The 10035-nt window shown below is 35.1% G+C and overlaps 1 long non-coding RNA gene across 1 annotated transcript; it reads left to right on the top strand.

Moving 5' to 3' along the window:
• The first annotated feature begins 3696 nt into the window (after positions 1-3696).
• LOC127855018 (uncharacterized) lies at positions 3697-5737 on the top strand. The gene is made up of 3 exons (XR_008037302.1): positions 3697-3794; positions 4781-4887; positions 5499-5737. It is a non-coding gene; the product is annotated as an uncharacterized LOC127855018 (long non-coding RNA).
• The last annotated feature ends 4298 nt before the right edge of the window (positions 5738-10035 follow it).

Genomic DNA, 10035 nt, shown 5'->3' with positions numbered 1-10035 from the left:
AAACGCAGTGACGGACAGGGACTCTGCTTAATGCGCTTGTGTAAGGAAAACTTTTTCTCTCAACGAACTATATAGCATACAATTTAATCTGTATTATTGCATAATCTAAACAAATGTGTGTATTAATATATACGGAATATTACGCTAGTCAATTGTTCCAATAGTTTGTATCACTCGAGTGGCTTGTGTGATGACGTCTCACACGAGAGGCGGAGCCTCGAGTGTGATGCAAAATAGCACAAGCCACGAGAGTGATACAAACACTTGGAACAATTGACTAGCGTAATATTCCTTTTATTATATACAACAACTAACGAAAACAGTTAACAAATGTATTTTTTACTTTAACAAAACTGCCAAAACAATGACTAAAACGGTACGCCATAGTTTATTTAAGACGGGTATGAATGCAGTTTATGTAAATTAACGTGTAAACATTCGAACCGGGAAAACACAGGTTTCCGACACGCTTACCTTAATGCCATCGTTAATCCAATTTTTATAACATATGAAGTTGACAACTTTAATCCGATGATTATAACAAAAACGTTTAAACGATATGCACTTCCACTTCTATCTTCCATGTCTTTATCGAAACTTAGTTTAAACCACACTATTTTATTGTATTCCTATCGAAATATACATTTATGGCAATTATGCATGATAAAAACACACTCCAAAATACGTTTTTAACACATAGTTTACTGTTAAAAAACACCACGTCCGACATGTCCTTACAGAGTTTAGATAAAACTATTGTGTTTTGTCACAGAAATGACGTCACACGATGTACTACGTAATATATTTCGTAATATAAAATATTTCTATTTTCGGTGCGTGTAATGTGACGTCATTAAATGGGTCGAAGTAGTCCGGCTAGTATGGTAATACGGAATTGGAAACAGCGAGTAGCGTAATACGGGATGTTTTATTTCAACGATTGATACAACCTGTATTTTGTTAAAAGCATTAAACAGGTATATAATAAAAGTGAATATTTAAGGTTGGTGTTTCTATTTTATAACTGATATTGATTAGATGCATATGATTATGATTATGTCTGATTATGTCTGAGCACACACAGGGGATGGGGCATGCTAATACGGGAGCTTACCGGATTTAAATGAGGTAAGCTGGAACTGCAGGAAAACTGTCCACAAATCTGTTGTCTACTTACGTCAAGTTACGTGACGTTCGAGAAATCGGATGTTCAAATACAATTGTCTCTAATAATGCACATTATTAGCGCACGAGCAAAGTACAGTATGACTAAAAGCATGATTATTTCATTCATTTTTCCCGACGCCTCTTCAACTCTATAAACTATTTTTTTTTGTTAAAGCCCCTTTTTGGAACTGACTTCATGTTAAACACATTTTGGTACTACCTGACTTCCAAATGACAAAAATATATTGCCTCTGTTTAAAATCTTGACACAAAATACCTAATATTTAATTAAGTTTATATGTGTACATCAATATGACAGTTTTATAGCATGGTATGTGGTGTTTTCTTAGTCACGTTACATACTGTAGATTTATAATTATTCTGTACGATAAACCTGCCGACCAACTGAATCAATTCACCTATCAGAGTATATGTTGTTTGATATGTTGAATTGTCAAAACAATTTTTTTTTGTATTCAATGTTTACTTTCATTATGTTCTTTCCCTACATTACTTGCACCATCAGGTAATGCAACAGAACCGTTTTGTTTACTTGGTCAAGACTGGTGAATTAAAAACAGTTAGAAAAACATTTATCCATGCCAATTGAACATTTACTATTTATGTTAACTGTTTATTTATCACCCCATGACAAATTTGAACATTTATTATTCTGTAAACGGTTAATTGATCAAAATAACACGTCAAACCTCTAGAAATTGCTTCTAAAGATACTTTCATCTCCTCCCTGAACATAACAAAATACTGAATGTAAATCGCATGCAGGAAAACACATTGTAATATAATCAGTAAATAAACATTACACACCACATTAATACTGACAACCAACCAAATCAATGTTTAAATTAAGAATGCGTGTATATTGTTTCAACCATACAATTATTTGATGGTCAGTTAATATGTCTGATTTTAAATTGGTAGCTTGGCACAGATAATTTGTACATTCATATATAGCATTTTTTTTGGATAAAATAATAATTATGATATAGATGAGCATGTGTAAACATATAGATAGACGATATGAGTAAGTACCGCAAACAAAAAATGCTTAGCCATCCAACAACAAAGCTTTGGAAGAAAAGCACAGTCTTTACAAGCTTGCTTATCTAATCACAATATAGCTCTAATTGTTTTTGAAAATTATATGAGGGGTTAAGGCAACAGCATCGTGTATTTTATACAGAGAAACTGGAATAAAGCCCATCCAAATTGATATTGAAATTAGAATTATTTCTGTTTGGTCTAAATTAGTCCATCCAATTTTTTTTCAATTATCACATCAAATTTACGGCATCTTATGTAAGATACCTGCAACGGAAAGCACGAAGTTCGAGTGAATAGAGTGTATACTGAACATTTTTGCTAAATGCAGAATATTTCGCAATCTCATGAGTTTCCGAATTGCAGTAGGTTCATTCAAAGTATGAATAAAAAACTTACCGATCTTTTTATTAACGAATTGTACTCAGATATAAGTAATTCTAGTAAATGCAGTAATTTTACCAGTTGATTGTATAAAGATACATTTGGTTTTGAATCTTACATAGTAAAAACTACAGATAAATTTCAAAAATACATGAAACGAATTCGCACAATAAATAACAAGTTACCCATCGACACTGCGAGTTGGAGTGGAATTGAAATCAACCAAAGACTGTGTTGTTAATGTAACTTCAATACTCATTTTAGCGAGGATTACATTATTTACTTGAATGTAATGCCCTGAATGATCTGAGAAAACGTTTCATTGATTAAAAATATTACACAAGACCAAATATGATATAATTTAAATTGATTTTCATAACCACAGTACCTACATGAAACTATGTTTGTTCGGTAAAGAAATCTCGAAACATGTTTAATGTATAACATGTTGTACGTTTATGTTTCTCTATACATTGAAATATTGTTTGTTTTCCTATGGACGGGAATGTCCGCCAGTACATGCATGATGTTAAATGACATTCCTATATTAATACAGAACATGCTAACTGTTAAATGACATTCTTATTTTAACAACTGGCATATGCTTTCTGATACATGTTGAATTTTGCCTAGTTACATTTGCTGTGCAAACATTTCATCTTCTTTGTCCCATATTGATAAGTTTATAATCACTTCATATAAATCTTTACTTCGTGCAACTGCAGTTAAATTTTCGGACTTGGTATTAATGCTATGCATAAAGACGTTCTTTGTTTTACTTTGTGCGTTTGTCTATGTTGCTACTGAATTAAACTAGCTGTTAATATCTTTGTCGATTTATAGCACTTCTTAAGTCGATTACTATTGCGAATCTGATTCAGAATTAGTCTTCTTTTCTGCATACACCGCCATTATAAATATTTCACGTTGCAAAAAAGGAACCAGTATTAAAACCCCCAAATTCTAGCGCCAATTACTATTGACGGGAGATAACTCTAAACATCAAAATCAGACCTCCGATATCAATCGTGATACGTCGACTATCTCCGGAATCCTCCGTTAGGCGGTGAGCGAGTAAAACAACGTTTACATCGTCTCCATTGCATTGACGGAAATGATTTAAAATCCCAGTGTCAACACCTTATTCTTGTTGAAGTCGATTTGATAAAAATGATGTCGATGTAAGATTTACTTTTTACGATATATTTACGTTCCAACAGGAACTTAAAGGCTTAACATGTCTCTGTTGAAACAAGTCTTCAGTAGCTCATTGAATTTGATTTGTATTGAATATTATTGTGTTAATCGCGTCAGCAGTAGTCTGTTACTTGAAGTTCAGTTATCATGCGATCCTCTCATTGATGATGACCCTGATCACTTTACAACTAGACTTAAAATGGTATATGGAGATTGAAGTCAGAAGCGGATCATACAAGGGAATCCGGGTGCGATACCCTATCTCTTTCTGTGATAAGGCCCCTTGGCTATTTATGATGCTTGTTGTAAAGCACATATACATATGGCTAACTTCTGGGTTACTTACCAGTTCAGATCTAGTTGGATGGGAAACACTGAAGCAGTGTCTGAAAACCCCACTGCCTCTGCCTAGACCGGGATTTGATCCTTGAACCTTTGGATTGGTAAGATTGGTAGTCAAGCGGGTTACCACTGGACCACCATGCATCAGCATCTGATACAATTAGGGCCTACTAGTTAGGTATCTAGGCGGCAGAACAGAGATTTTTTAGTATAAGTTTGGAGAAACTTATACTGTCACCATTTATAAATTCGCTGATAATTATATGAAATGAAATTATTTATTGCTAATTCCTGATTTTAAATAAGTATGCAAACTGTAAAGAAGCATACCTAATAGCCTTATGGTTCCCATTGTGTGGAGTATACTCAGTTCATTTGCTATTTTAGACTGAAAAACTGAAGAACTACACCACGAGTTTAAATTTGAACAAGTGCATACAGTGAGTAAATCAGTCAAGTATTGTTTCCTTGTACCTTTAACATGACCAAAAGACTTTGAAGAGATGAGTAAATTAGTAATGTTCTCGCATGTGTGTGAATGCCATCAAAACCCCCACATATCTGCTGTTTTATTGCGTGTCCGGGCTGTGACCAATGTTGCTTGCCAAGGTTCTAAACATGCATTCAGGGCGATGCGGATCTTTAGAAATCTTAAACCAATACCCTGTGGTCCTTTAGTGTACTCCATCCAGCGAGCACTACAATGGTGGATTTGGGACACCCATTATGACCAAGGTGAGTGCATATCGTGTATGTGTGTTTGTTTAAAACGTTTATGAGGTTTTATCCTGACAAAGCGGCATTGTGTGAGGATCTCTGGTCACTTGCAATAGCAGAAAATCTTCATCCAGCTATACTTGTGAAAAAAATAATATTTAAATGCACCTAATGACTAACCCTTAATCATTTTACAGACAATGCCTCTTCTATTAGTGCATCTGATTTTTAATTTTCTTGTTTTGTGTGTGTGTTTTTCCCCCTCTTAATAAGTTGTATTATGGCGAAGAATCCAAGGTGCTTCTTATTTTACCACATCTGAGAAAAATTATACACACTATATACCAGCATGTTATCTTTGAAATGTTGATCGCAAAATTATGTTTTAAAGAAACATTTACTTCAGAAGCTCTTGCAAAAATAGGTCTTAGGACATATCAGCGCCGTGCTGCAGATATGACTCTGCCATCCGTAGACTCTGATTAGGAGTTATAATGTCCACTAATGAGACGTAACATGCGTGACTTTATGGCAGACAGAAAGGCAGATGCGCAGGCTGGTCTGCAGCTTTGCTGGTCGCATCTGTTCTAAGACATTTCGCTCATAAACATTGATTTTCAACATTGTAGGACCTGGGTCTTGCTCAAAACGCAGTGACGTCAGTGAAATCACCGACACCACATGGGTCACTTTCTCATCAGATTTACCGCACCATGACTAATCACTGGTTTGGTGGAAAAGACGACTCGTCTGCTTTTATTATTGCCTTATTAGAACAAGCAAAATAAATGATAAATAACATCAGTATGTACTAATGTGTTTTACTAAATCTTAATACTAAAAATTATGTAAATAGATGAATAGTGTTGTTGGATTCAAAAAATGTGAAATGATTTTTATATAGATTTTACAAGATTTTGTTATAATATTTTTGTAAAAAAAAACATTTTCTTAAATATAACTTACAATATTGTCGCTGATATTTCACTGGTAGAATATGTTTATTTGTTATAACAAGCTTTTGTTCTGCCAGAAATGTCTTGAAATAAAATAAGATTTTGATGTAATTTTCACACAATGTAAAGGGTTTTCTGCAGATAGCCAGACATCAGACTGCATTTAACCGGTTGTTACATCAGTATGAGTTTGTTTTTATTTTTTACCGAAAATAGTTTGAAGGAGTCGAAGAGGTACCGTAATTTTCTATCATGATGACAAAAAAACGTGCATTTTAGTCAACATGCTGTTTCCATGATAAGTTGTGTTTTGAAATAGCATTTTGAAATACTTGCACCTCTTTCAAATAGGAATGTGTTTATGGAAGCTGTTGTTGAATTAAATATGAATTGCTATGAATGGAATAGTAAGAACTGTATGTGCTTCTTTAGTATGGGTTTGTTTGCACAGGCTTATCGGGGACAACACTTTCCGCCAGAGACTTTTAAAGAAAATTTCCATTTAAGCGGAAAGTTTATCCCTGATTAGCCCTGATAAACACTTGTCACACATGCATTAAGACCCATTTTCCAAGACCGAGGCGCAATTATGTTATTGCTGTGTTTATTGTAATGACTGTAGATGAAGCCGTCCATAATGAAAAAATAGCGTGTACAAATATCTAAGCACTGAAATAACTTGTTTACAATTTTATTAGAAAATATATGTATTACATGGCATACTGGTTAAATAAATATTATGTTAAGACACACACTACATAAACATCATATGAAAAAATGACCCCTCTAGTCCTGCCCCTAGTGTACCCCACACATACTCCTTATGACTAGACATATGCAATTTTACCATGATCATACAATTGTTTTCAAAACAATCTTTACACTGGTGCATTACAAGTTAAAAAACCTACATATACATGCGAGATTGCATTTGTTACATGTTAATGCCTGCATACACAATAAATAAACTGATATATACATATACTATATCGTGGTTAAATAATTAGTGTAAAATAAATGCCATCAAACCAAAAAGAAACCAATTCCTGTCATTTTCTTTGCCAAACTTTTTTTACACATGTTAACTTCTTTCATTTAAACAAAGTAATATATCTAAAAAAGTATTGGTAGCAAACTAAATTGTTGCTAGAGTTCACCTAAACTTATAAAAGACCAAGAATAAGTTTGAATACAACATAATCTCATTAAAAGCTAGAATTAAGGGTCCTGTCTTAACAAAGATCTTATGACACTTTTTGGTTATGACTAAATATTTTTCCTTACAACAAATAGGCATTTAGAATCAGTATGATCCTAAAGAAGGGCATGTGAATATTGAAAGGAAATAAATATTATTGACCCTCGCTCTGGGAAAATGGGGTTTAATGCATGTTCCTAAAGTGTCGTCGCAGATTTACTTGTACGTTCCGCACAGGCTAACCAGGGAAGACACTTTCTGGTCTAATGAGATTTTTCCTTTAAAGAAAGTATTTTCAAAAAGGAAAATCCAGTATAGGCAAAAAGAGTCGTCCCAGATAAGCATGTGTGGACCACACATTATATAATTGTACTGGATGTTTTCAGTACAATGGTTCACTGGTCCCATGACAGGCAGAGGATGGTCGGAAATTTTGAAATCAATAATTAAGTATGGATCTTTTGAAGGTACGATTTCTATCCTAATATTGTGTGCAATCTTCAATTGGTCCATATTACCGCTTCAAAATGTATAAGTAAAAAGTCATCTAACTCTAAATAGTGCTAAACAGGAAGATAGCAAGGGGGCCATTGATTTACCTAGGTAGTATTTCTTTGCATTTTATTTACATCTAAACATAGAGCGAAAATGAAATTTGTTTAAATGTAACAATGCCATGTTGTATGGTGTATCAGTTTTAACTATTATTTATTTGAGGATTATTTATACAAATGTGTACAAAACAATATTTTAGTACTTATTGATTTACCTAGGTAGTAGTACATTGCATTTTATTAACATCTAAATATAGAACGAAATCTGAAATAATGAATCCATTTAAGCTTAAAGTCATCACACACATTTCATGCGGTGAATATGCGACTAACAAGTGACAAAAACAACAACAATTTAAACCTTTTTATAAATTAAATCATTTAAAAACGTATTTTTTAAACTGTATATTATGAGAAAGTATTGACCCATTGAAACTATAGAAAAATACGTAAATTTACGATTAATACATTCAGAAGATAGTACGTTCGTAACAAAAATATTGGTTACCAGGAGGGGAAGGGTTGGTAGAGGTGTTACACGTAATGCCAATACATGAACATGAATAAAGATGAAATGGAAATAAATTTAATGAAGCATTTAATTTCTGGCGAAAAATATTTAAAAATAAATTGTGATTTTCTTGAGAATTTCATTCAATGCATGTTGATACCAGTACAGTTATTTTTATAATAATGTTGTGGTTCATTCTTTGTTAAACTCAAACAAATCGACGGGTACACTCACGCTAACCAGTTGTAAAGGTGGGTTCCCACTGCAAATCCGATCAGCTCGATCACCCAGATCACCAAAATTTCCCGACCAAACCCGACCAAGCTCGACTAAAAAGGGTATAAACGACTTCTTCTCGACCTCTTGTCGATAACACACGACCCCCACACGACTCATTCACGAAGTTCTCTCAACCATCTTACCGATTTCCGCTCGATCATCTCGACCTATACGCGAGCCCTTTAAGATCTCAGATCGACCAAGTGGACCTCAGCTCGATCGCCACCAGATCTTCACATGACCAGATCGTGATGGTCGTACTACAGTCGTATAAAGCGATCTAAAATAACTCGGGTAGAGGTCGAGCTGATCGGGTACAGAGCTCGTGTATGGTCGAATAGCTATCGGGAAGTGATCGTGTACGGTCGAGTAGCCGTCGGGTAGCAGTCTAGTAAATATGTACATGTACATCAAATCCAATAGAGGTCAAGTGGATCGTGTTGCGATCTATAATAACTCGGGTAGAGGTCGAGCGGTTCGGGTTCAGATCGTGTAAAAGATGTCAATCCGATCGCCATACGATTGCTTGAAGATCAACTCGATCTTCTACTCGACTAATACACGACCACTTTCCGAGCGCTTCTCGATCAATTTCCTACTCGACCGCTACTCGATATTTTTTTATTGTCAAAAAAATCAAGGTTACTATATATATGTTATAGTATTCCTTAGTTTAAAAGAGCTCGGTCAGCAGCTAGAGCGTGTACGTCGCGACCGGGCCGAGAGTCAACCGTATAAGATTTTCTTGTACACTCCAAAGAATCGCCGGCCGGAATGGTAATTGTCCGTAGGTGGATAGTGGTTTCACTATATCGTCTGAGGAGGGTTGGATATGGTAACCTCTACGGGCGGCTGTGTTAATCAAGCGAGTACCGTCATCCCTGGACCCGGGCGTCCTCTCATGCAGCCTTCGCTTACTCACTGAACTTGGAAGGATCTTGGAAGGTCTAGATAGGCCATACAAGCGGCACAGCGGGCGAGGAGCGGGAAGGTCTTTTTTATTTTAAGCACTCCCCTTACGGAGTAACCATGTCCCTTTAAGGGCAACAAGGCATGAATTGTCTTTAAATTTTCTACCAGTGCACATTAAGGTCTATTTGGATCAAAATTATTTCGTTGGCGAATACCCGGACAGCCGAGGAAAATTTGACAAGCCACATTACAGTCATGTGTGTTGACAAAGATGCGTGACGAGGAATTCTCAGGTTACTTTCTAGTCGCAAAACCTTAATTTTCGCCGTCCAATCGGTTCCTAGAATGCTTATGAGGGCGGGATTAACTGGCGACTATTATTTTTTATTGACGTCGGTCGATTAAGTAAGCGCTTACTGCAGATTGTTTAACAAATAATTATAGTTTTACTATTTATGTAATTTAAGACGGTAATTAATTCAGTACATTAAAGACAATGTCGGGCATCATCGTCAAAACTTTTAACGGTAGTTACTTATAAAAAGTTAAAAGCAAATGGTGAGCAATTGAATCCTTATGGCGAGTAAGTTGTGAAAACAACAAACTTTAAAGAATCTACGCGGTAGCAATTTAATTTCAGTACATGTATACTTCGCTTTTCTATAACCACGTGCTAATATTTGCTGATTAAAGTTCCTTTGTACGCATCTAAAAAAACGTGCTTTTATAAGAGTGCGAAATTGTAGTTGTCATCTG

The sequence above is a fragment of the Dreissena polymorpha genome, chromosome 1, assembly GCF_020536995.1.
Source record: "Dreissena polymorpha isolate Duluth1 chromosome 1, UMN_Dpol_1.0, whole genome shotgun sequence".
Classification (NCBI taxonomy): Eukaryota; Metazoa; Mollusca; class Bivalvia; order Myida; family Dreissenidae; genus Dreissena; species Dreissena polymorpha.
This window is presented reverse-complemented; position numbering and strand designations above follow the sequence as displayed.